Here is a 25614-nt window from a genome sequence, read left to right on the forward strand (position 1 = left end):
ATGCCGACCAATGTTTACATTTAGAAACTGTGCTATCCACTTTTTAATATAGGCCCGATACTCATCTTCACATAACAGCTTCCTTTCGAACGTCGACTCCCTAGGGGGTTTCCTGATTCGAGGCCATTCACACTCTGCTATCAATGGATTATGGTCCGATATAAGTCGTGGAGAACAAGAAATAGAAGAAGCAATTGCCACCTGCTCTGTAAGGAAAACATAGTCTAACCTAACATTTTTGTTAAGGGGAATAGAGTGATGCGTGAACCCATCTTCCATTTTATTATATAGGAACCATAGATCCACCAAACCATGCTCCTGTAGAAGAGCCTGGAGCGCTTTAAATACTTTTGGCTTTCTACCCACATAATTTGGATCTCTAGCTAAATCGAAATTACTTAGAGTATTAATGTTCATATCGCCACACACCAGAAGTGGAGTAGACCAGCCTGCCAATTCCACATCCAGCTGTTGCACCACCTCCGGATCGTCTAAATTCGACCTGTACACATTGCAAATTGTTAGAAGTTTACCACCTATACAAGCTTCGACTATGGCCCACCTGCCCATTCTATCCCCCAATGCCCTTTTGCAAGAACCTAAACCCCGCTTCATAAATATAGCGACCCCTTTAATCATAAAGGTCTGTTTGGAACAAATAAGGAGCTCATAGCCAGCCAGCCTAAGAGAATCCCGCTTCCCCCAAGGTACATGAGTCTCCTGTATACAAAGAATGTCTACCCGCAACAAATGAACAATTTTAGCAAAGAGAGCCCGCTTTTTACCGTCATTAAGGCTGCATACGTTCCATGTACATACAGCCAATTTATCCTGCCCCATCAGAATAAAAAAAAGGATTCAAACGTACATAATGTGCATATACTCAAACTGTAATACCATTTCTGCAATGCAATCCAACACTCTTTTTGTTTTTTTTTACCCCGCCCCCCCCCTTTTACCCTCCCCCCACCTCCCTTCCCCCCACACCCTCGCCACCCAGAGTGAGGCTTAAGGACCATGTCCTCAGTGATGTTGCGATGCTATAACCCCCCCTCATCAGCTTCCCTACCAACACTTGTGACATTCCTTTTCCCCTCTACTCCTTACACCATGTTTCCTTTCCTAGGACATCTAACTAAGTTATAGGTACCACAGACAGTTATCGGGACCTATGAGGTAATATGAATTTTTATGGTCAATTGTGTCCCCTAACGTAGACCCCAACGGCTCCATGTACGTGCTTCAAGTACATGTATGTTCCCTCCGCAACCAGCTATGAAGACGCAAATACATTTGCGTCCAACGTTAACATGTCCTCTTTCAGATGCACCATGAATGGGTCGAATATTCAGTTCCTAAGTATGCCTTGCCACCGTCTTTACATGGTGCACTTTCACGTTTTCCTGGCTCTGGTGAGTTAGGCCCTGATTCCTGCCATCGAGCCCTTTTTGCCTTCTGTCTCTGAAAGCTGCAGCCTGCCGCTTCCATGACCCTTGCCTTACTCCCTGCGCGGCGAGCGGTGCCTGGCTCGGCCTGTTTGCCTGCCAAGACTGTATTTTGCCTTCAAGTTATCTGCTCCGCTCCTCGAAAATACATTCCTGTCTAGTGATTTAGGAAAACATCTTCCCAGCTGCAGAGCAAAGGGCCCGGCCTTTCTGTCTCTGTGCAAGTAATTCATTGCTCCTGTTACCATGGTAGGCCCATGGCCCCCTCGCGTTACACGTAGACACATATGCACGCATTAGCGGTCAGTATAGAATAGCCTCTGCCCGAGAGACCTTTCCTTCTAGATAATACAGTTCCTCAAACACAAGATATTAGATATGATTTGGGATTAGGTTGTTCTGACACGCCAGACTTCTGTCTCCCCATGAAGAGCTAAATGTCAAGTCCCCTTCGCCCTCCAGTTCCATGTCAATCATACGTCATGCTGCTGCGCGCGCATCTCTGCCATGTATTTCTGCTGACACTGCAGGATTCCTCTATAGATCCACCTACCTGTGACACTTTCATGTGACGTTGTCTAGCACACACCTCCGTGTACGCCCTCGTGCACGCCTTCTGTTACGTACATATGTTCTTATCTTTTTTTTCTCAGCTGTTACGCCTTCTGTATCCATCACCATTAAAATGCATTTACTATATATATTGTAATCTGTTAATAAAGCATTGTCTATCCCTTCCTGAACCCTCGTGGTGATGGAACATGATACCTGGTTCGAACCAATTCCATTTTATGGAATAAAACCCTTATAAACTCAGATGCCACGGACTCTGCCTCTCATTTCTGATTGAGTTATTCTTATTGAACTTTACCGCATAGAAATTCTGTACAGGTAATTTTTATTTACCACATAATTGGCGCCCGAACAGGGACCCCTCCCCCACCTCACGCGCCGGCGGTGCGTTGCAGGCCTGGTCCCCTGCCACAGCCGTGACGGACAACTACGCGTACCCGCAGGATTTCCTGTATCTCCCTCAGGCCAACGGAGGTGACTGAGGCTGCGATCGACACCCAGACGAGGCGGTGAGGAGTGCGGAGGATCCCGACCAGAGCCCAGCTGAGAGGGCAAGGTCCGAGGCGTTCAGAGGCCCACCAGTTCCGAAGTTCCGAAGTACCTACGTCACGAATCGAGTCGAGTCCAGTCCGGTCCAGTCCAGTGTCGAGTTTCTGAGGCCTTCCGTTCCGTGCTTCCCGGTGAGTACCGTTGCTGGGGACGCATCTAGACGGGTGCATTAATTTGTGTCCGGTCAAGACGGGTTTGGGTACACAGACCCGGTCTGCACTGTTTAGCAGTGTATCTGTACTGTTTAGCAGTATATCGAGTATTCCACTATCAAGTTATTGTTCGTTTTTACGAAATGTTTTAATGTGTTTTAATGTCGTGGTATGAGTGATTGTCTGATTTTCCTTACTGTGTTCATTGTATTAGTGGTGTCCAAGTTCGAGTAAAGTATCAAGTATCAAGTATCACGGCTAAAAATGCAGCTGTTTTCGAAACTGAAACAGATAGGAACTAGAAAAGGGATACTAGAGGAAGCCGTTCCCATCCCACCCAGGGACACTCCCGGATATTTTATGTACCACAAGCACGGCTTAGACGCTGTATTATATCTCGACTTGTGGGTGGATTACACCAAGGATTTAGCAGAGAATCAGAGATGGCCCGCTACAGGGACATGGGATGCCGATTGCATCATGAGAGTAGAAGAAGCTTTATGGAAAAAGAAAGCCAGACAGTCACAGAAAGATGCCATTGAACTATGGCGTAAAGAATCACACAGACGGACAGAGAAAGCACTCAGAAAGGCAGAGAAAAGTAGAGCGGATTCTGAAAAAGCCAAAGAAAAAGAACCACTAGAAGAAGGGGAACGAGTTAGAATGGAACAACACGACAGAAAGAGTAACGCAATTATGACAGGATTGTATCCGGTCCTGGCCGAGGGCCTGCCTAACGCGACCCCGGAAACACCGAAAAACCTCCTCCCTCCATTGGTTCCGACTAAATTACATCACAAGACCGCAGCAGACATTTTTATTTCATCCTACTTGGATGATGTAGCTCCCGCATATGCTAGTATGCCTGCCCGTGTGCCACCCGCTGACGGTAACCCGCTCCCTGATCTTCAGCCCCCAGGTCCGCAACAGCAGACCCCTCCCGGTCTGCTTCCTCCACCCTTACCTGCGCCCCCTATTAATCTGCATAATCCTTTTGGGCCTGGCACGGTTCAGGCCCCAACTCAGTTACAGCAGGTACCGACCCTACAGCCAGGTTATGGTCAAGCCTCCGCTTCGGGAGGTGCTACCGGAGGTTATCAAACACCCCCACCGTTACACCGAGTGACAATGAGAGATTTAGCAAAGGCTCGGACACCTAAGGGTGCACCGGCAGAGCAGCTCAGAAAAGAACTTACAGATTGTAGATATGACCCAGTGCCCGGTACAACAGGACCCTTGTTGCTAGCATCCCTACGTTTGCGACGTGTTACAGATTATCTGATGTTACTACCGGGTATGCCAGATCATCTAGACAAATTGTATTATTTTATAAGAACAGGAGAAGGAATGGAGTGTGTTGCCGAAGCCATGTCACGTCAGAAAGTAGAGAACAAAGGTTTACTAATGCGATTTATGGTTAATTGTTTAATAAGAGAACAAGATCAGGCAGGTTTTCCGCAAAATGAAATGGATAGACTGCATAGATGGAGCCAGAATATCGCGGATGGTAAACATGAGAAGGAGAACAGTGTACATACTATGGTTAGAAAGATCCGTAAAGAAATAATAGATATACATGCCCGGCGGGCCCCTGAAGAACACCTTGAATCAGACGGTCCGACTTCCTCGCAGGAGGAGGATGATACAGAGAATATAGCAGAAACTTCGCATCAGTCAGGCAAACAGATGATAGGATATGTAGGGAGAGGGAAATTCCCTAGACCGCATCCCTTTGATAGGCCCTTCGACAGACCCATTCGTAAACAAGAAACGTGTGAAAACCAGAAACATTACCTTTGTCCAATACCAGAAACATTCCACTCTGTTATGTGAAATCCGAAGACTCCTGAACATCTATTTCAGGCTACCGATAAAGTACTTCAAGAGCGAATGGGGTACCATGTACTCAATTCCATGGATGAACAAGAATTAGCCAGGTCAGCAGTACAATGGGCTGACAATTCTGATAAATATAAGGATGACACAGTAGCGCAAACATTTTTGAATCTTTCCCCAGACGAACAGCGACTAGCTGGTATGTACATGATACAGCATCTCCTTATTTTGTATAAAAGCCAACATTCTGATCCAGGTCCCCTACCTGATGTATTAATAGAGTTACTCATGAATAAATGGAGAGGCCTGGGTACCGATTTAATTAAAGTAATTCTAGAACATCGACACAAATATAGTGCCTTTCTGAACCCACAGTTTGTTCCAGCTTCACCCCCAGAAAGAAAAATGTTTTACATAGACAGACAAAATCCCTTACGAGAAGTGCATCCAGTCAGGAATGATGATAACACCCTTACACGTGTGTATGTATACACGCCGATAACTAAAATGGAATTGTTAGAAATGAAGAAAATAGTACCCAGTCATGATAAAGACCCTGCAGGTTTTCACCGTGAAATAAAAGATATGTTACTCATGGGTGATTATACCTATCCCGATATTATGAAAATATTGAAAGTTTTACTGCCTGCCGGTATTTACGAGAAACTCAAAGAAAAAGAATGGGAGGTGGGAGACACAAACATTGATTGGGCTGCATTAGAAACAGAAGAAAATGGCTGAACCCCAGGTTTGGGTCTTGGGGACAAAACTAAAGCATTACCAGGATTATTAGTACAAGTATTACCAAGGTTATTAGCAACTAAAAAGGAGGACTGGGATGCAATCTCAGCCTGCAAACAGAAACCCGATGAAGATACTAGTGATTTTTATTCCCGATTTGAGAAATGTTTTATTATTAATAGTGGCCTGAAAGCAAGTAGCGAGTCATACCCACACCTTTTTGTATCCAAATTAGTCGAGAATTCTCTGCCCCAAGTTAAGAATCGTGTACTGAAAGTCGAGAGCACATGGCAAGCAAATACGCCTTCACAAATGTTACAGATGTTACAGTATCACCAGAACAGAATTAGGGAAGAACATGATCACGAACAAAGACGTATGAAGGACACAAAAATGAAAATGCTAGTTTCTCAGTTAGTTCCAGCTGACGGTCAGAAAAAGGGTATGACACAGTCCAATAATTCGGCAGCTCCTGTTAAAGGGACATGTAACTATTGTAAACAGCCAGGTCACTATGTAAACGATTGTGCAGTTTTGAAACACAATATATCCACAGGGAAAACTAAAGAAAGACCACGTCAACCTAGACAAGACCAGGCCCAACAACACGTACCACAGAATGTACAGCCAATGCATGCTTCACAACAGACAGTACAGACCGTAGCAGTACCACAGACACAACCGATTGCCGCAACACAACATGCAACACAGCAGATGTACCAGTATGCACAAACAGATTATCCCGATTATCAGCGATACACATGAAACAGCCTAGAGAGGGAGATTGGCTTGCCTCTTATTGAGGTTCCTGTAGATCAAGAGGGTCCTTACGTACATAGTCAGGTATTAGGAAAAGATAGAAAGTTTTTGATTGATACAGGGGCAAGCAGGACAACTATCAGTCACGACGAGGTTCCAGGGGCACCCCTCTCAGGCTCATAGAATGTTTCCCTTGCATTTTCAGGAAAGCCTATTGTTAATGAAGTATCGAAACCACTTCTCCTTGCAGTTGGTCCATTGACACGTACTACAGATTTATTACTCACGAAATCATGTCCAGAAAACTTGTTAGGTATCAAGACACTGAAGGCTCTAGGAGCAGTGATATGTTGTTCTCCGGAAGGAGTAAGATTGTTTTTGCGTGACTTTAAGGGTCACTATGTGTTGAGAGATATTGATCCCAGATTACAGAATGTTCCTGCACATTTATGGGCACAAGGCCCCATTGATGTAGGTTGTATGCACATTACTCCATATCGTGTTACACTCAAGCCAGGAGTAGTACTACCACGCATTCGACAATACAAGTTACCACCAGATGCTGTAGTGGCTTTGCTGAAAATCATTGACGAGCTCATTGCCCAAGGAGTGGTTGTAGAAACCGACTCGAACCTCTGTAACTCCCCTATCATTCCAATTCTTAAACGTACTGACCCAAATGCACCCCCAGTTTATCGATTAGTGATCGATCTACGAGAACTGAATAAATGCATTGTACCACAATATCCTGTGGTCCCAGACATTTCGTCTCTATTGACTGCTATTGATTCCGAAGCAACGTTCTTTACTGTTATTGATCTGAAGAACGCCTTCTTCAGTGTTCCCATTGATCCGGAAAGCCAATATCTCTTCGGATTCTGTTTAAATGGCCGAAGCTTCAAATTTGCACGCGCACCTCAAGGATTCACAGAAAGCCCCAGCATCTATAGCCAAGCATTGACAAGACAACTTGACAGTATTCACATGCCTGACGACACTGCCCTGCTTCAATACGTCGATGATCTACTGATCACCGCCCGTAGCGAACCTGAATGTGAGCAAGCATCACTTACGGTTTTACATTTTTTGGCTGACAAGGGACACAAGGTGTCTCCTTCGAAGCTGCAATTCTGTGTTCAGCAAGTGGTTTACCTTGGGCACTTGCTGTCCAAAGGGGGGAGACAGCTAACACCTGACCGTATCCAGTTAATCGTAAACATGTCACAACCCAAGACACAAAAGGAGGTGCGGGCCTTTATAGGCCTCACTTCTTACTGTAGACAATGGATTCCTCAGTATGCATTTCTAGCGAAACCACTCATACAGTTGACAACCCAGGAGGCAGCGTCTTCGACTGTCCTCCCTTGGACTCAGGAACATACACAAGCTTTTGACGAATTAAAGAAAGCCTTATGCCAAGCACCTGTTTTAGCGACACCATGTTACAGTAAGCCTTTTACACTTTTTGTCACAGAACGTGAAGGTACTGCATTGTCAGTACTCACTCAGGATCAAGCAGGTTCACACAAACCGTGTGCTTATTTTTCTAGTACATTAGATCCAGTAGCCCAGGCTCTGCCTGCGTGCTTGAAATCTGTTGCAGCAACAGCTCTAGCGATCAGACAAAGTGATTCCATAGTATTAGGACACCAATTGACAGTACAAGTTCCACATTCCGTGGAAGTTCTTTTAAACCGAACACAAACTCAGCACTTGACTATAGCACGACTGACAGGTTATGAATTGACATTGTTTCAACCACACATAGAAATCAGACGTTGCAATACATTGAACCCTGCTACACTTCTGCCATTAAGTGAGACAGACCCTTTGGCACATGATTGTATTGAAGTCATTACCATTACGACGAAACCCAGACAAGACTTGACAGACACTGCATTACCAGATCCAGACCTGACACTTTATGTGGATGGTTCATGTATGAGAACAAATACAGGAGAGTTAGTGGCCGCCTACGCAGTCACGACCGAAACTGAAGTCATAGAAACAAATCGTATTGATACACTGTCAGCCCAAGCAGCAGAGCTCATCGCTCTGACTCAAGCCTGTATTCGAGCGAAGAACAAGAGAGTTAACATATACACAGATTCCCGTTATGCATTCGGAGTTGTACACGACTTCGGTGTACTCTGGCGAGAGAGGGGTTTCCTGACCTCTCACACGGTCCCCTCATTCAAGCTCTGTTAGACGCAATTCATTTGCCTACAGCGATATCCATCATGAAGTGCAAGGCACATACGAAAGTCACAGATACCATTTCCCAGGGTAACGACCTGGCAGATCGAACCGCCAAGCATACAGCTCAGACTCAGACTCACGCAACTGACCTGACAGAGACAATAGTCCAGACACCGACACATTGCATGACAGTTAGAGATCCCGCCCTAGATGTAATAGACATACAGACACATGCTACACCAGACGAAATCAAGAAATGGATTGAACTAGGAGGGATCCAGACAGAACAGGGATGGATGACGAAGGGGAAAGCCACATGGTTTCTCCCCGACTCTATGGTTCAAGTTATCATTAACACAGTACACAGTCCTGCACATTTAGGAGAAAAAGCCATGTTAGACAGTATTCAAAACCTCTGGTTCAATAAGCATTTACGAGCAGCAGCCAAACAGAAAGTACGTACTTGTATGATCTGTTGTCAGTTCAACCCAGGTAAAAGCATTCCCGTAGAGCAAGGTGGATTTCATCCTCCCGATCACCCTTTTGAAGTCCTCCAGATGGATTATATCCAGATGGAACGTTGTCGAGGATTTAAATATGTCCTCGTAGTTGTATGTGCACTCTCTCGTTGGACAGAAGCATATCCAGTCCCAGATTACACTGCTCCGACCACTGCCAAGCAGCTGGTTCGTGAATTCTTCCCCAGGTATGGCTTGCCCCGTATCGTATACTCAGATAACGGTCAGCCATTCTCGTCCGAGCTTATGAAGCAGGTATCACTCCTGCTAGGTTATGAATGGAAATTCCACTGTGTCCGACATCCCGAGGCAGCAGGTCTCGTGGAACGTCATAATCAGACCCTGAAAATACGTCTTGCCAAGATCTGTAGAGAGAAAGGCGTTGACTGGATAGTAGCTTTACCAGTTGCGCTCTTTTACATGAGAATGATAGCGCATTCAAGAACAGGGCTATCCCCGTATGAGGTGGTCTTTGGTAGGCCACCAAATATGTGGGGGACGCCTCTGCCTCGTAAAATCACTGATGTTGACTGTACTATGCTGACAGATTACCTTGCCTCCTTGATGTCTGCACTACAATCATGTCGTTCACAGGTCGCTGCAGCCTTTCCCGACAACACCGAGGTGAAGCCACACGAGATTGTTCCGGGGGACCTGGTGCTCGTGAGGAACTTTGACAGGAGGAGTCCGCTGGAGCCCCGCTGGCAGGCGCCGAAGCTCGTGTTATTAACAACAAGGACCGCGGTCAAGGTGGAGGGCCGCAAGGGCTGGCTTCACTCGAGTCATGTTAAAAAACATTATGGACTGCCTCCGAAACTAGACTCCCAGCCCTGCCCCCTTCCAGAGACTGATACAAAGCTCCCCCTGGTAGAGAAAACTCCCTCCCAGGAATTCCGTATGAAGTTGAGGTCTAGCAAGTCAGACAGTTTAATTGTTTAAGTCCTCCCCTAGGTGAATCGGTTAGACAAGTTTCTGACATTTATCCCCTAGACCCCAATAGAGAGAGAGATAGACAGAAACAGATCAAGAAACATGAATATTGTAAATCTCTCCGTAGTCACTGTATCGTGACATTATTGATTATGTTTTTTCTGAGTCTTTTGATTATTGCTGCAAGTATACTGTTACACATATATTTTCCTATTTTCAAACGTGCACATTCTTCTTCAAATGTCACTGCCGAGCATACTTTCAGTGAACTGCCCCCGCATGAGTTATCTTATCGACTTGCGCTGCGCAATGATACATTCATCAGCATGTTACATCATTCCCATCAGACCAGCAATGCTACCAATTGTTGGATATGTGGCCGACTCCCTCCCTATCAGAAGTACAAGGGAGTTCTGCCCCTCTTTCCGTACCCGTTCACACACAATGGTTCCTGTGGTGCATGGTTTAGTTTAATGAACTCTTTAGATTCTGATTCCGTAGTTTACCAGGGTAATTGGGTATGGGGAAATCTGAACACAGTTCTGCATAAAGTATGTTTCCCTGACAAGGAGGGTCTTCCCCAAAGGACAGGGACTGATCTAGAAAATGAAGTATATGGATTAGGTAACTTTACGCTTAACCTCATGATTCTGAATGTCCAGTCCGAAGCCGAACCAGTCTTGCCCGCTATGTCCGTATTACCAGTCAAAGGTGAATTATGTGTCAGAAAGAATGGTTCAGTACATCTAGGTCATAGTAAATGTACTACTGTGATTGAATTCAGTGATAAAGGCAAATCTACATTTAAAGCTTCACGTCATTCCTATTTCATTTGTGGTCATACAGCATATATACTTTTACCTCTAGATTGGGATGGTACCTGTTACATTGCATTCCTTCTGCCACCTGTTTTCCTAGCCCCTCCTGATTATCATAGGAACTCCCATCTAGTACACATTAGACCCAAGAGAGATCTCCCGATTGTCGACTACACTGAAACGGCATGGGAGCAGTATACAGACTTCAATAAAGGTTTCTTTCCCTATTTAGGTGCTGTCTTTAATAGTAAACTGATACGTAAATTAACCAGAACCCTCGAAGCAGTAGTGAATGAAACTACTTCCGCCCTAGGCAACTTAACGGAGGAGCAGTCTGCTATGCGGATTGTTGTTCTTCAAAATCGTCTTGTCCTTGACGTCATCCTGGCCGATAGGGGCGGAGCTTGTAGAGTCATCGGATCGAGTTGCTGTGTTTTCATTCCAGAAAACGCACCATCAGTATATAGAGCCATAACCCGTCTCCACAAGATTGCAAGTCAGATACACCAGAATCCAGGCATCTGGACTTGGTCCGGTTGGTTCTGGAGCGTGCTATCAGCCTGGGGATGGAAAGTCCTATCCTTCCTCGGAATAGCCCTTCTCATAGTATTCAGTTGTTGCCTATGTTTACAATGTGGGCCAGCGATTTGCGGCTTGTGCGCCACATCATGTATTTCCCATTCAAGCCCACGTTCAAAATCCCGCCAGAAGAAAGAAGAGCAAATTATGCTATATGAACAAATTGATAGACTAATGAAGATCGATATATCATGAAGGGTCCGTAGGGGACAAGGAGGGAATGAGGTAATATGAATTTTTATGGTCAATTGTGTCCCCTAACGCAGACTCCAACGGCTCCATGTACGTGCTTCAAGTACATGTATGTTCCCTCCGCAACCAGATATGAAGACGCAAATACATTTGCGTCCAACGTTAACATGTCCTCTTTCAGATGCACCATGAATGGGTCGAATATTCAGTTCCTAAGTATGCCTTGCCACCGTCTTTACATAGTGCACTTTCACGTTTTCCTGGCTCTGGTGAGTTAGGCCCTGATTCCTGCCATCGAGCCCTGTTTGCCTGCCAAGACTGTATTTTGCCTTCAAGTTATCTGCTCCGCTCCTCGAAAATACATTCCTGTCTAGTGATTTAGGAAAACATCTTCCCAGCTGCAGAGCAAAGGGCCCGGCCTTTCTGTCTCTGTGCAAGTAATTCATTGCTCCTGTTACCATGGTAGGCCCATGGCCCCCTCGCGTTACACGTAGACACATATGCACGCATTAGGGGTCAGTATAGAATAGCCTCTGCCCGAGAGACCTTTCCTTCTAGATAATACAGTTCCTCAAACACAAGATATTAGATATGATTTGGGATTAGGTTGTTCTGACACGCGAGACTTCTGTCTCCCCATGAAGAGCTAAATGTCAAGTCCCCTTCGCCCTCCAGTTCCACGTCAATCATACGTCATGCTGCTGCGCGCGCATCTCTGCCATGTATTTCTGCTGACACTGCAGGATTCCTCTATAGATCCACCTACCTGTGACACTTTCATGTGACGTTGTCTAGCACACACCTCCGTGTACGCCCTCGTGCACGCCTTCTGTTACGTACATACGTTCTTGTCTTTTTTTTCTCAGCTGTTACGCCTTCTGTATCCATCACCATTAAAATGCATTTACTATATATATTGTAATCTGTTAATAAAGCATTGTCTATCCCTTCCTGAACCCTCGTGGTGATGGAACATGATACCTGGTTCGAACCAATTCCATTTTATGGAATAAAACCCTTATAAACTCAGATGCCACGGACTCTGCCTCTTATTTCTGATTGAGTTATTCTTATTGAACTTTACCGCATAGAAATTCTGTACAGGTAATTTTTATTTACCACACCTGAAAAAAAAAACTCACACAATTACACACTTTTAAGCTTCATAGCCTAATCATTGCAATTAAACTCATTGCCCCGACTAAGGCCTTAGTCGTGAAAATAGCAATTCTGGGGTACTCGGTTATATCAGAACCAAACATTTGAGTATACAAATGTTGAGAGCACAGTTCTCAGGAAAAAGGATAGGCACTTATTAATATACAACAACAACAAATTCTAAGCGATGATGACCCCAACCAAATCCAACCAGCAATATACAGGCAAATCCAACCTAGTCAGCAAAGAAGATTCCCTCTAAACGGAACAAGCGCTGTATATTACAGTGTCTATCTTTTGGTATGCTCAACCAACTCCCTTAAATAGTCCTGTGCTGCACTGCACGATGTAAAGAACCGCGCTTTCCCATTCATAATAACTTTTAACTTTGAAGGGTTAAGCAGGAACACCTGGGCTCCCGCTTCTTGAAAGGGAGCGATTCATTTTTGCATTTGCCAGCGTTCTTTAACAGTCGTTGGGCAAAAATCTGGGCGAACGAAGAACTCACATCCCATAGCAGCTCTTTTCTTCTCCGGCCTTGCTAAATCATACAGGGCTTCGTGCAGCAAGAAATTATTCAAGCAAATCAATATCGCCCTTGGGTAGAGATTCTGACCACTTTGTCCTTCTTTACCACGATGTCTCAGCACAAAAGGAAATCTATGGGCACAAATTACTTCAACTTCCCAATTCCAAGCACTTAATTCTGGGAAGGCTTGCTTGAGCAGCTGTATAACGAATTTGCGAGGGTCTGCCCCCTCCTTTGATTCTGCTATTCCTACTCCTAGTTCAAGGTTCTTTAAACGACTTTTTGTCACCGAGCACTTTCTCTGATGATTGGGACTTTGAGACTATTAATAATATGATGTCTGATTTAGAAATGTCAGCAAAATTTACAGATCATGATTATTTAGAAGGTTCATCTGTTTATGAAGAAATGTATTGCTTTAATCATTATGGGCACCACTATTTGCATAAATCTGCAAAACCTAGAAATGTTTTTTCTTATAATCAATGGGAACATTGTCCAACACCGCCAAAAGGCTGCTCAAAAACATTTTATGAGAAAATTCCATACTTCTCAGGGCTTAATGTCACTGATCCAGAAACGTTTTTATTTAAAAAATGTGAATAAGACAGAAATGAAAAATATGTTGACCAATACAAAACAGATATATTCTGCAAAATTTTATGAACAATTGTCTACATTTGGTTTTGAATTCTGGAAAGATAACATTGAAACCAATACAATCTGGGGCTCAAAAGATTGGCAAGTACAGGGATTAGAATCATTATAAGAGCCTGCATGATCCCAGAACAAATAATGTTCCTGAATGACACCATTCAACAAACAACCTGTCTTGGTCTAGCCAAGATAAAACATTTAAACAACCCGTCTATACCAAAGCCTATGCCTGATAGAAATAGTACTACAGATGAGGGGTTAGACGTGTCCCATATTTTACACCAAAACAGAACTAATCCTGATTGGAAAAAATGGTTGATCTGGCCCACAGACACTAATAACTGTCAAGATAGATTCCTGGACAAAACACAGGGGTTCAAACAGAACAGGCCAGACCCAAGATATTCCCAGAGACAACATCCAGGGATAATAACAACATACAGTGTAGGAAAACTATGCCTCGAATGGCTACAGAAATCCACACTACCTGAAATTAAGCAACACTTGACCTTACCTAAAGAAGGTGCTGACTTGCGGGATTTCTTATTGGGACCTCGCAAACAGCGTCAAAAACGTTTCATATACGCCCGTATATATGCTGCCTACAACGAAGTTTGGAAAGTAACGCAAATTTAAACTGCTGAAAAGATACGAGAAATTGGTCGTATTCATTTGGAAAAATCACTGTCTGTAGTGGACAATGGGTTAACAACTCTGTCCTCCCGAATTTATTCTTTGGACAGCATTGTATCATCTGCAATTGATATATAGAACAGGATATACTAATGTTACAACATGGCCATCCCAATTACGTTCTATTGTACAGTTAGGCTGGACGTTACAAAATCTGGGTTCAGGCTACGTGCCTTGGGGTCTAATCAACACAACGTCATTAATTTCTCTCTTTAACCTTACAGATAAACAAATCTCTTTGGCACAAAAAGGAGCAGACTATACGGTGCTAAGCATTGAAATACTAGAAAGATTACCATTAACAGTTTCCGAGAGGCCTGTCATTGAATGGATAATACATGGTACCATAACAATACCAATAACGACATTCCAGTTTCAATACTGCCTACAGCATATACCAGCGGGCTTTTATGAAAGGTTGGGTAAAGGATACATTAAGCCAACCTGGAATTTGCCTTACACACATAGATGTTGGAGTGGGCATAACAAAGAAGTTTTTCTTAGTGGAAAAAATTGTGAAAACTCGCTAAGTGGTACACTTCTGTGTCAAGAAATTAATTTACATGGAGCCTGTGAGGGTTCATCTAATGACCTTTCTTGCCACTTGCACGGCACCCCAGCCACACAAATAGAACCTGTTTTCAGGCAGCTTTCCAACGGCAGCTACGTTATGTTAAGTGACCACAGATGTTGTGGCATGTTGCCAGGAACGGCTTATCTCGTCAGTGTTACATCCAGGGTCACTTATTGTATGCAAGTATTGTATCCAAAGCCAGACAAGGAGGCAACAATTTGGCCTTCATTGAATGTCTCTTCTATTCAAATTGATACATTAAGCACAATGAAAGCCATTCTTTTACAAAAAACTGTGCCTTTGACCTCGTCTAGAGAAACGTATGATCTGCAAGTTGCAAGGACTTCAGCAGAGATACATACATTATTATCAACAAACTGCCCTGTACATTTCGGTCAAATTTTAAACATGCCAGATACCAGTGGCATCACACATGTATTTAAGACACTTTTTTCGGGACTGTTAGCACCCTTTGAAGCAGTCCTGAGCATTTTTCCAAATTTCGTGCACTCTGTGTTCGGCGGTCTGCCTCTCATTTTGGGACTCGTAGCAGGAATTCTATTTTTGTTCCTTCTGCTCCCATATGGTAAGCCAAGTCACCAGCGATACCCAGATTACCATGGAACAAACGATCCAAGCAATGCAGTACCAAAATAAGATAACACAGGTCCTCGGCTTGGCTCGTCTAAGAGATCTGAATACCACATGGTTTCTATCATTCAGACCAATCTGGCAAGATTGCATCTTACCTGTTCTACGATGCCTGCTCTGCGGAGAAGAATGCGTGTTAGACATCTGTCTCTCACTTCCATCAGCAGTACATATGGATGTCGATACTTTGCTTGGTTCGGTAACGGCTCATGCAACGTGTTGTCCCCAGCGGCTACCAATTCTCATGACGGCATTTATTGAGACCTCACCATTAAGACTAGGTGGCGGTGAGGTACGAGATGAAAGCGGCACACAGGTACAACTTTCTGTGAACATTAATGATTCAGATCACGCTGACGGTAATGCATCTCACATATGCACTATTTCTACTTTTTCGGAAATGGCCCAACTTTCACCTACTGTGGTAGACGAATTCTTTGCCAGCCTACCTGAGTTAATGTTTTCTCCTAACAACGAGAATAACTCTTGAGAATCAAGCACACAGGGTTCCCTGAACTTTGATTTTTGCCTTCAGTTTTGATAAACAGAACTTCTAAAATGTGGAACTATTTTTTACTACAACAAAATTTTTTTTCTCAATACCAAAATATTTACCTTTTTTTGGCACAGAGTAATCTGCTTAATGTAGAACTGTTCTTAGAGAACAAGATTTCTTTTGAAACCTAGAGACAATATTTAAGCTTAGCCTCTAGCACATGTACAGTATTATATAAATCTGTGATGAAATGGTCTCGACCTTCTCTTCTGTATTAAGAGCCATTTCATAAATGTAATTTCGTGAATCATTCAGCCAGCCTTTTAAATGTATAACTATATGCAATATTTGAATGATACCACTGCTTAGAAAACATACAGTGCAATACTCATTTTTCGTGTACAAACCATTTAAAATGCATTTTGTGTATTTTTGGGGTGGGATTTAAACACATGCTTAGAAATGTTATAACTGCTTAGTATTTAGTAAATATGGACATTCTACATGGAGTGGGTATTGTAAATGTATCTAGGGCTCTAGTGTAATTTTCCTGATTCATGCCCTTATATAGGTATAACTTATCATATCCTTATATAGGCATAAGAATCATAACCATATTTAGGCACAGCCAATGTAGTCCAAATACGGCATGGCTACTTCCACTAAGCTCCTAGAGTACAACGAGTTCTTGAAGACAACCAGCCTTCAGCAGTACCGGACTTCCCCCTGCTTCAGTATTGATTTGTCCCAGAACTCCTGGAGCATGTAAAGAACTTTGAGTTCTTAGTGATGTTATTATGTCCACCCTTAAATCAAACTCGGCACCTTCCAGGTATAAATACACCCACATCTGCCCTAGCAAACACACAGTGGTTTGGAGCAGATCGACTAACTACTTGCCCAACGCCCTGTTGTAGTGAGTGCCGAAGGAAAGCCGACCCTCCAGCTGACGCACTGAGAGAGACGCTGTCTTTTCTCCTGCCGAGAAATCCAGCTCCAGTTTTTCCCTGCTACCCTTGCGGGTTACTGGGAGATCGAGTCCTGAGAGAGAGATACAAGACCTCCTTCATTCTATAACCAAGGTACGGAGCTGATTAGACCCTTAGAGAATTCTTGGATAGATTCTTGGCAGAAACTATTTAACTCAAGCTACACCTCACTTACTTCTTCCCTTGTACTAGACCTAGGTTAGGTACACCGGGGTAGGCGTATTTTAGATGCACCAGTTGAGTACATTTAGTCATTATTATCATTGTATGTATTTTATCTATTTTATGTATCTTATGGCTTAGAAACCATATCATGCTTTTACAGTATTATTTCATAATATTCTTTTTACTGTACGCACTTTACTCCATAGCAAGTATTACGATTGTTGCAATTAACTTCTCTTGCATGAGAAAGAAGAGTGCTCAATAAATAACCTTTTTATTGAAAACGCCTGTCTCTCTATTTCTCTGCAAAAACTCTGGTGAAAAGAAGCATGCATGATTGACTGAGTGAAATAGCCATCTATTGTTTCCGCGACTCTGAATATATATTCTTATTCTTGGGGAACAAAGTTGTCATGTTATATGGTTGTCAGAAACTGATCCCTTCTTGTTTATTCAAGAAAGTTTCTAGTGACCTCTGAGCTAGCTGGCCTTCACAATTAAGTCTAACATACTCAATAGAGACCTAGTCGACTTCAGTCCTACGTCAAAACTATTGTTTATGTAATTCCAATGCGCAGAGCCTATTGGGCATATAGGAACTACACTACAGTGTGTGTGGTTGTGTGTGTGTGGTTGTGTGTGTGGGGTTGTATGTGTGTGGTAATGTGTGTGGGGTTGTGTGTGTGGTTGTGTGTGTGGTTGTGTGTTTTTTGTGGTTGTGGGTGTGGTTTTGTGTGGTTGTGTCTTGGGTTGCTTGTGGGGTTGTGTGTTTGGTTGTGTGTGTGGTGTGGGTGGTTGTGTGTGGTTGTGTGTTTGTTTGTGTGGTTGGGTGTGGTTGTGGTTGTGTGTATGTATTGTTGTGGGTGTGTTGTGGGTGTGGTTGAGTGTGTGTTTGTGTGTGTCGTTGTGTGTGTGTGGTTGTGTGTGTGCTTGTGCGTGTGTATGTGATTGTGTGTGGTTGTGTGTGGTTGTGTGCGTGTGGTTGTGTGCGTGGTTGTGTGTGTGGTTGTGTGTGTGTGGTTGTGTGTGTGTGTGTGTGTGTGTAGGTATGTGTGTGGTTGTGTGTGTGGGGTTGTGTGTGTGGTTGTGTGTGGTTGTGGCTGTGTATATGGTTGTGTGTGTGGTTGTGTGTATGTGTGTGGGTTTGTGCGATTGTGTGTGCGGTGTCATGTCATGTCGTGGAGAAGTGTGGCTCAGGGGTTAGAGGCGGCAGACCCGGAAGCTGAGATCGGCCCTGGACCAGGGTTCAATTCCCCGCCTCGGCGGGTCTTGGGCTAAAAATTCCACTGACTAGATAATTCTCGCTCCGGTGCCTTCTTGACTCACGGGTTCACACTCTGCGACTCTGGGCAATAGCTTGCTTAATCTCCACAACGGCCCCTCGCGGCGGGATGCCTGGCTTTCACCTTGTGGATACCCTGCCGGGGTTATCTCACAGGGGAATACCAGGACGGGTTCCCTAAGCAAGCGCCGGGAAACCCACTGCGGGTAGCTGTGCGCTATATAAGCTCAAATACATTTACATTTACATGTGTGGTTGTATGTGTTTGTGTGGTTGTGTGGTTGTGTGTGTGTGTGGTTGTGTGTGTGTGGTTGTGTGTGTGGTTGTGCATGTGGTTGTGTGTGTGGTTGTGGTAGCATGTGTGTGGTTGTCTGTGGGGTTTTGTGTATGGTTGTGTGTGTACTTGTTTGTGTGCATGTGTGTGTACTTGTGGTTATGTGTGTGTGTGGTTGTGTGTGTGGTTGTGTGTTTGTGGTTGTGTGTGGTTGTGTGTGTGGTTGTGTGTGTGGGCATGTGTGTGGTTGTGTGTGTGGTTGTCTGTGTGTGTGTGTGTATGTGTGGTTGTGTGTGTGTGGTTGTGTGTGCAGTTGTGTATGTGGTTGTGTGTGTGTGGTTGTATGTGTGTGTGTGGTTGTATGTGTGGTTGTGTGTGGTTGTGGGTGTGGTTGTGGGTGCGGTTGTGTGTGTGTGGTTGTGTGTGTGGTTGTGTATGTGTGTGGTTGTGTATGTGTGTGGTTGAGTGTGTGTGGTTGTGCATGTGGTTGTGGGTGTGGTTGTGTCTGTGTGGTTGTGAGTGTGGTGTGGTTGTGTGTGTGGTTGTGTGTTTGTTTGTGTGGTTGTGTGTGGTTATGTGTATGTGTGGGTGAGGTTGTGGTTGTGGGTGTATGTATGTATGTATAAACCATTTTATAGCGTGCTCTATTACTTGGGAGTATCCTGGCGCGATGGAGAAAGGCAGAAGAAGACAGAGCAGAGACCAGCTTATGTCACACTGGTAAATAAATGAGTTTTCAAATTTTTCTGAAACTGGGCTACGCACTGAATGGAGCGCAGGTGGAGGGGAAGGGCATTCCAAGCCCTGGCAGCAACCACGGCTATGGACTGACCCCCTAGTCTAGTTCACTTGAAGCGAGGAAGAGTCATCTTAAACAGGGAGGAAGATCTAAGAGCTCGTGGGGGGGGGCATAGAAGGTGAACCGTTTCTTCAAATAGGCAGGCCCTTGATCGTGGGTTGCTCTAAATGAGAGCACTAGGGATTTGAACAAGATGCGCTGTGGCACTGGCAGCCAATGAAGGCTGCGCATGTGAGAGCGAACGCTCTTCCATCTCGGAACGTTGAACAAGAGGCGGACAGCTGCGTTCTGGATAACCTGCAGGCGTTTAACCAAATAGGCAGGGATACCGCTAAAGAGAGCGTTCGCATAGTCCAGTCTTGCTAGGATGAGAGCTCGGGCAACAGTCTCTTTTGCTTCTCTGGGAAGCAATGGGAAAAATCTTCGCAGCATTCTCTGAGTAGCAAAACATGTCCCAGAAAGTTTCTTTATGTGGTCCTCGAATCTTAAGTCCTCCCCAAACCATATACCAAGATTTTTTGCGGGGCCTCCCATCACCTTGGGGCTGGGAATGTTCGGGGTCCACAGCGAGTTTTTGAAGCTGGAAGGGAAAGAACCGTAGTAGAGGACCTCAGATTTGTCCTCATTAAATTTCAGCTGGGCCATAGTCAGCCAGCGAAAGACTGAGGACAAGCAGAGCTGGACTGTTGTGGTATCCAGATGGTCGTCAGGCCAGGTAAACAACAACTGTGTGTCGTCAGCATACCCGATAATCTTAGCCCTGTACTGTTTCGCCAGGTATACCAGGGGAGTGATGTAAATATTGAACAGTAGGGGACTAAGAGTGGATCCCTGAGGTACCCCAGTGAGGAGTGGTTTGGGCTCTGAGGCGTGGGGCGGTATCCAGACCTGTTGTGTCCTATCTGATAGGAATGATGACAACCAGGCCAGGGCGCAGCCACCGATGCCAATCGCAGACAGCCTGGCGAGGAGGAGCTCGTAAGGAACGGTGTCAAATGCGACAGAGAGGTCCAGAAGAATCAGGACCACTCTGCCGCCACCGTCCAAACACTCCTGGATTGTGGTTGTGTGTGGGGTTGTGTGTGGTTGTGTGTATGGTTGTGTGTGTGGTTGTGAGTATGTATTGTTGTAGGTGTGGTTGTGTGTGTGGTTGTGTGTGTGTGGTTGTGTGTGTGGTTGTGCGTATGGTTGTGTGTGTGGTTGTGGTAGTGTGTGTGTGGTTGTCTGTGGGGTTGTGTGTGGGGTTGTGTGTATGGTTGTGTGTGTGCTTGTTTGTGTGCGTGTGTGTGTGCCTGTGGTTATGCGTGTGTGTGGTTGTGTGTGTAGTTGTGTGTTTGTGGTTGTGTGTGGTTGTGTGTGTGGGCATGTGTGTGGTTGTGTGTGTGTGTGGTTGTCTGTGTGTGGTTGTATGTGTGTGTGTGGTTGTATGTGTGGTTGTGTGTGTGGTTGTGTGTGGTTGTGGGTGTGGTTGTGTGTGTGTGGTTGTGTGTGTGGTTGTGCCTGTGGTTATGTGTGTGGTTGTGGTTGTGTGTGTGTGTGGTTGTCTGTGGAGTTGTGTGTGGGGTTGTGTGTATGGTTGTGTGTGTGCTTGTTTGTGTGCGTGTGTGTGTGCTTGTGGTTATGTGTGTGTGTGGTTGTGTGTTTGTGGTTGTGTGTGGTTGTGTGTGTGTGTGGTTGTGTGTGTGGGCATGTGTGTGGTTGTGTGTTTGTGTGGTTGTGTGTGTGTGGTTGTATGTGTGTGGTTGTATGTGTGTGTGTGGTTGTATGTGTGGTTGTGTGTGTGGTTGTGTGTGGTTGTGGGTGTGGTTGTGTGTGCGGTTGTGTGTGTGTGGTTGTGTGTGTGGTTGTGTGTGTGTGGTTGTGTGTGTGTGGTTGTGTGTGTGTGGTTGTGTGTGTGGTTGTGGGTGTGGTTGTGTGTGAGTTGGGTTGTGAGTGTGGTTGTGAGTGTGGTGTGGTTGTGTGTGTGGTTGTGTGTTTGTTTCTGTGGTTGGGTGTGGTTGTGTGTATGTGTGGGTGAGGTTGTGGTTGTGGGTGTGGTTGTGTGTGGGGTTGTGTGGTTGTGTGTATGGTTGTGGGTATGTATTGTTGTGGGTGTGGTTGTGTGTGTGGTTGTGTGTGTCGTTGTCTGTCTGTGGTCTTGTGTGTGGGGTTGTATGTGTGTGGTTGTATGTGTGGGGCTGTGTGTGTGGGGTTTGTGTGTGTGGTTGTGTGTGTGGTTGTGTGTGTGGTTATGTGTGGTTGTGTGTGTGTGGTTGTGTGTGTGGTTGTGTGTGTGGCTGTGTGTGGTTGTGTGTGATTGTGTGTGTGTGGTTGTGTGTGGTTGTGGTTGTGTGCATGGTTGTGGTTGTGTGTGTGTCTGGTTGTGTGTGTGGTTGTATGTTTGGTTGTGTGTTTGGTGTGTGTGTGGTTGTGTGTATGTGTGTGGTTGTGTGTATATGTGTGGCTGCATTACGGGAGGTAGTTTTCCGGATGACCTACAATAAAGCAGAACAGGCAGTGTCAGTCGGATGCTGCATCCACCCACTTGGGTTCACCACGGACTTTCACTGATGCTTTACTCTAAACAGACTCACATGAGGAAACGAATCAGCACTACGAGACCCACAAGGCCAGTGCAGTGGCCACGCCCAACAAGGCGGGATATTTAAATAAAATGGTGCTTGAGAACGCTGTCTGGTATTAGCATAATTTTGCTATTGAGAAAGGGAACACAATCCCGAAACGCATCTGGCAAGTTTTATCGAAAGGATGCTCCGGTCCTTCTGCATGCTTGCTTGCATGTTCGTCATCCATTAAAAAGAAGAATCTATCTGCCGGCTAGCTCTCCCACAAGGGCTACTTGTTTTGTTGGATGTTTGCGGCCAAGCCGGTCGCGGGAGAAGCTCACCGCACGAAAGCGGGCCCGAGGTGGCGCCAGGTTAACGTCATCTGCATTACGGGAGGTAGTTTTCCTAATGACCTGCAATAAAGCAGAACAGACAGTGTTAGTTCACAAGCCCCCGTGGGATGCTCCTGTTAAACACAATTTTTTGCCTTCACAATCTATACACAAATTTACAAATCAAATTTTCTCTTCCAAACTCAATGTCCATGCAACTATCAGTTGTTGCCACAAAAACAAAAATTCAAATCCTTGAAGACGTCATGTTTTTAATGACAATTTTCTTTCTTGTTTTTTCTCTCTTGAGTACATTACATCATGTACATGGGTTCATCACAGCATCGTATTCAGTCAACCCCAATGCATTTCGGTATCGAGATACCTTCGTCAGGGGAATACTGTAATTAAAATCAACATAACAAAAATTATCTAAACTCAGAAATAGGAAGCTTTGGACCCAACCTCGTGTGCATGCTGAACATTGTGTAATTTTGTCATAACGAGTCCCGAATCAAAAAACATGCTTGTGCCTCCGTGCTTCTATTGTACAATCTCTGTGTATAACTACTAGCATGCCAACCTGCCCGGTGTCACTCTACCACCTCATGCTGGTCAATATCATTGATATTCGTACCTGAACAACTAAGTCGGTTGCTGGCCACTCTATACAATATGCTGAGTTCCTGTCTAGAAAATGAAATACTATCGATACCTGCTGACAACAATTACTGTTTCCTTTGCTAGCTCCGGTATCGAAGTACCGCCTACCTGTCAAGCCCACTGTCTTTAAGTGTCCCGTCTGCTCTGTATCTGCGTTGAACTCGCCGCTAATTCTTTTAAGCTCTGCAAATCAAGAGACTACGTTAGACCCTATTCTGGAGCGCCCAGATTCTCATTGGCGCTTAGTGCGGTAACGCGACAGCCGCCGCTTATCTGACTTCTCTGAATCCAACCGGCCTCTCTCCGTATCACGTTGTTCATAGACGGTTTCCTGTTTCCTATATGCAGCCACCACCCTCAGACTAAACACTAAAAACGGACTACTCGTGTATTCTAATGGCGGGCGCCATCTTGAAATAATCTAATCGTGTAAACACAGTATATATGTTAGAAAAAGAATAATAACTGGACTAGTGTGTATGAAAACACTTGAGTGATAATAGGAATGAACTCAGCCCCCTATGCTAATAGTTCTATAGAATTTCTAACTGGCCCATGAGCATCTGTAGAATGTCATGTGACTAGCACATTTCAATCGGTACTGGTTTTGACAAAGATACATTACATGCCTTGATTAAATACAATATTTGAATCGTACACATCACATCATTCATAGTTATAACAAATTATAAAAAACACATAAATTCAATTTTATCATTAAGACCACATGGTTCAAGCGTATTCAGACTTCGAATCCAATATGTTTCTCTTTGAGACAATTGGCAGTTAGTATCAGCATGTAACATTTCATCTATGCTCTCTAGTACAGTGAATCGCAATTGTGGTACCACAAGCATCCGAGAGTGTAGCCACTGAACAAGACACCCTACCTGCCAGAGCACCACTTGTAGTTACCCCAAGCACGAGCAGTGAGGCAGGAGCACAGGGAGATTCACACACCACCCCGAGGGAGGCTTTTTTAGAGGGGGGAAAAACATCCAACCACCCTCCCATGGAACAACCGCACACAAAACAAAACGGACAAGGAGGGGACAAGGTTCAAAAAAAGCAAAGAAACAGGAGGAACTTGTGATGAACATTTCGGATTATGAATTGAGTAGACTAGAACTAAGGGTGTTGAACAAGGGTATGTCCTTTGTACCCACGTATTCTACAAATAAACTGGAAACAGAGGTTTCACTTTTCAAGTTTATGAGAAAGCTTAGTTTAAGATGGTTTTTTCACACATTCATCCAAGATCCTATGGCTTCAACAACTACATCAGACACACAACATGGTTTCAGACCTAAGAGTACATTCATAGCCCTGTTTTCTCATAAGACTTTAGATTTATTTGAAACCCTAGTTAAAAAAGACTTAGAGCAGATTTCCACTACCCGCAAAAGTAAGAACAAATGACCTTGAATAAACTTATAGAGAATGACACTCTGAAAATAGTACCTGCGGACAAAGGGGGAGCCTTGGTGGTGTTAAACAACTATTACTACCAGGCTAAGGTTAATCAGCCCAGGGATTGCTCATTACTGGAAACTGATATGCAAAGCCCTGGGAGACATTACAGCTATGACACTGACCCCATACCCTCTGTTAGCATCGTTGGGGTACTCCAAAAACTTGCCAAAAATGGTGAGACGCTTAGTTGATATGGGGCTGTTATTAGCTAGGTGCAGAGTAGGGATCTGCTGGGTCCGATTTCTGACTCCCACAGCGGCTTGCTGGTCCAAAAGCATGGTATACTGCAATACGCAGCCAGAACTTTACAGTGAATTACTTCCTCCACGGAATCGCCCTAAAAACCTTGGGGGGCTCTACCAAAATTATGTGTCCACAAAAGGAATAGCGACACCAAGCACAGACAGCCCTAGTGAGTGAGCAGCATGTACGGCACCATATATGATGCATAGCAGCAGATATATCGCAGATGACTTCTGATAAAATTATTACTTTCATAGCAGACCGCAGGAGCCGCCTAATGTGAATAGTAGACTGGTATTTTATGTCACCAGGTATGTCACTTTGTTCAATAATGTTGAAAGGTTATTTACACAATATTGCCAATGGATTGCTTTGATTCCACAGTGTTAATAATGTAAAGGTTCACTATGTGAGACAAACTAAGAAGATGTATTTTAAGAGGCTTTGCCAAGAGAAATGCATGTACTTTTTGAAAGCCAATAAAAAGTTAATAAAATTTAAAAAAATCTCAAATAACCTTACATATTACTTTGATTTGAATTGTAACTATTTCCTGACTCACTGACCACTCTTTATCCAAATAGCTTATCCTGCTTTGCAATTCTCAATTCCTGGTTAGGAAACCATGTTGTCTTCTGCCTACATACAAATCTTCTCTGCAAGTCTTAATCTTCACCACTAGCATTGCCAGAAGAAAAGACTGCACATACCAGATCTCAAGACCTGCACAAAAGCCTGGAAAACTAAACCACTACACATGAGTCAGTAACAATTCTCTCTGGACCCTGCAAGAGTGCCA

The sequence above is a fragment of the Lissotriton vulgaris genome, chromosome 5 (genome assembly GCF_964263255.1).
Source record: "Lissotriton vulgaris chromosome 5, aLisVul1.2, whole genome shotgun sequence".
Classification (NCBI taxonomy): Eukaryota; Metazoa; Chordata; class Amphibia; order Caudata; family Salamandridae; genus Lissotriton; species Lissotriton vulgaris.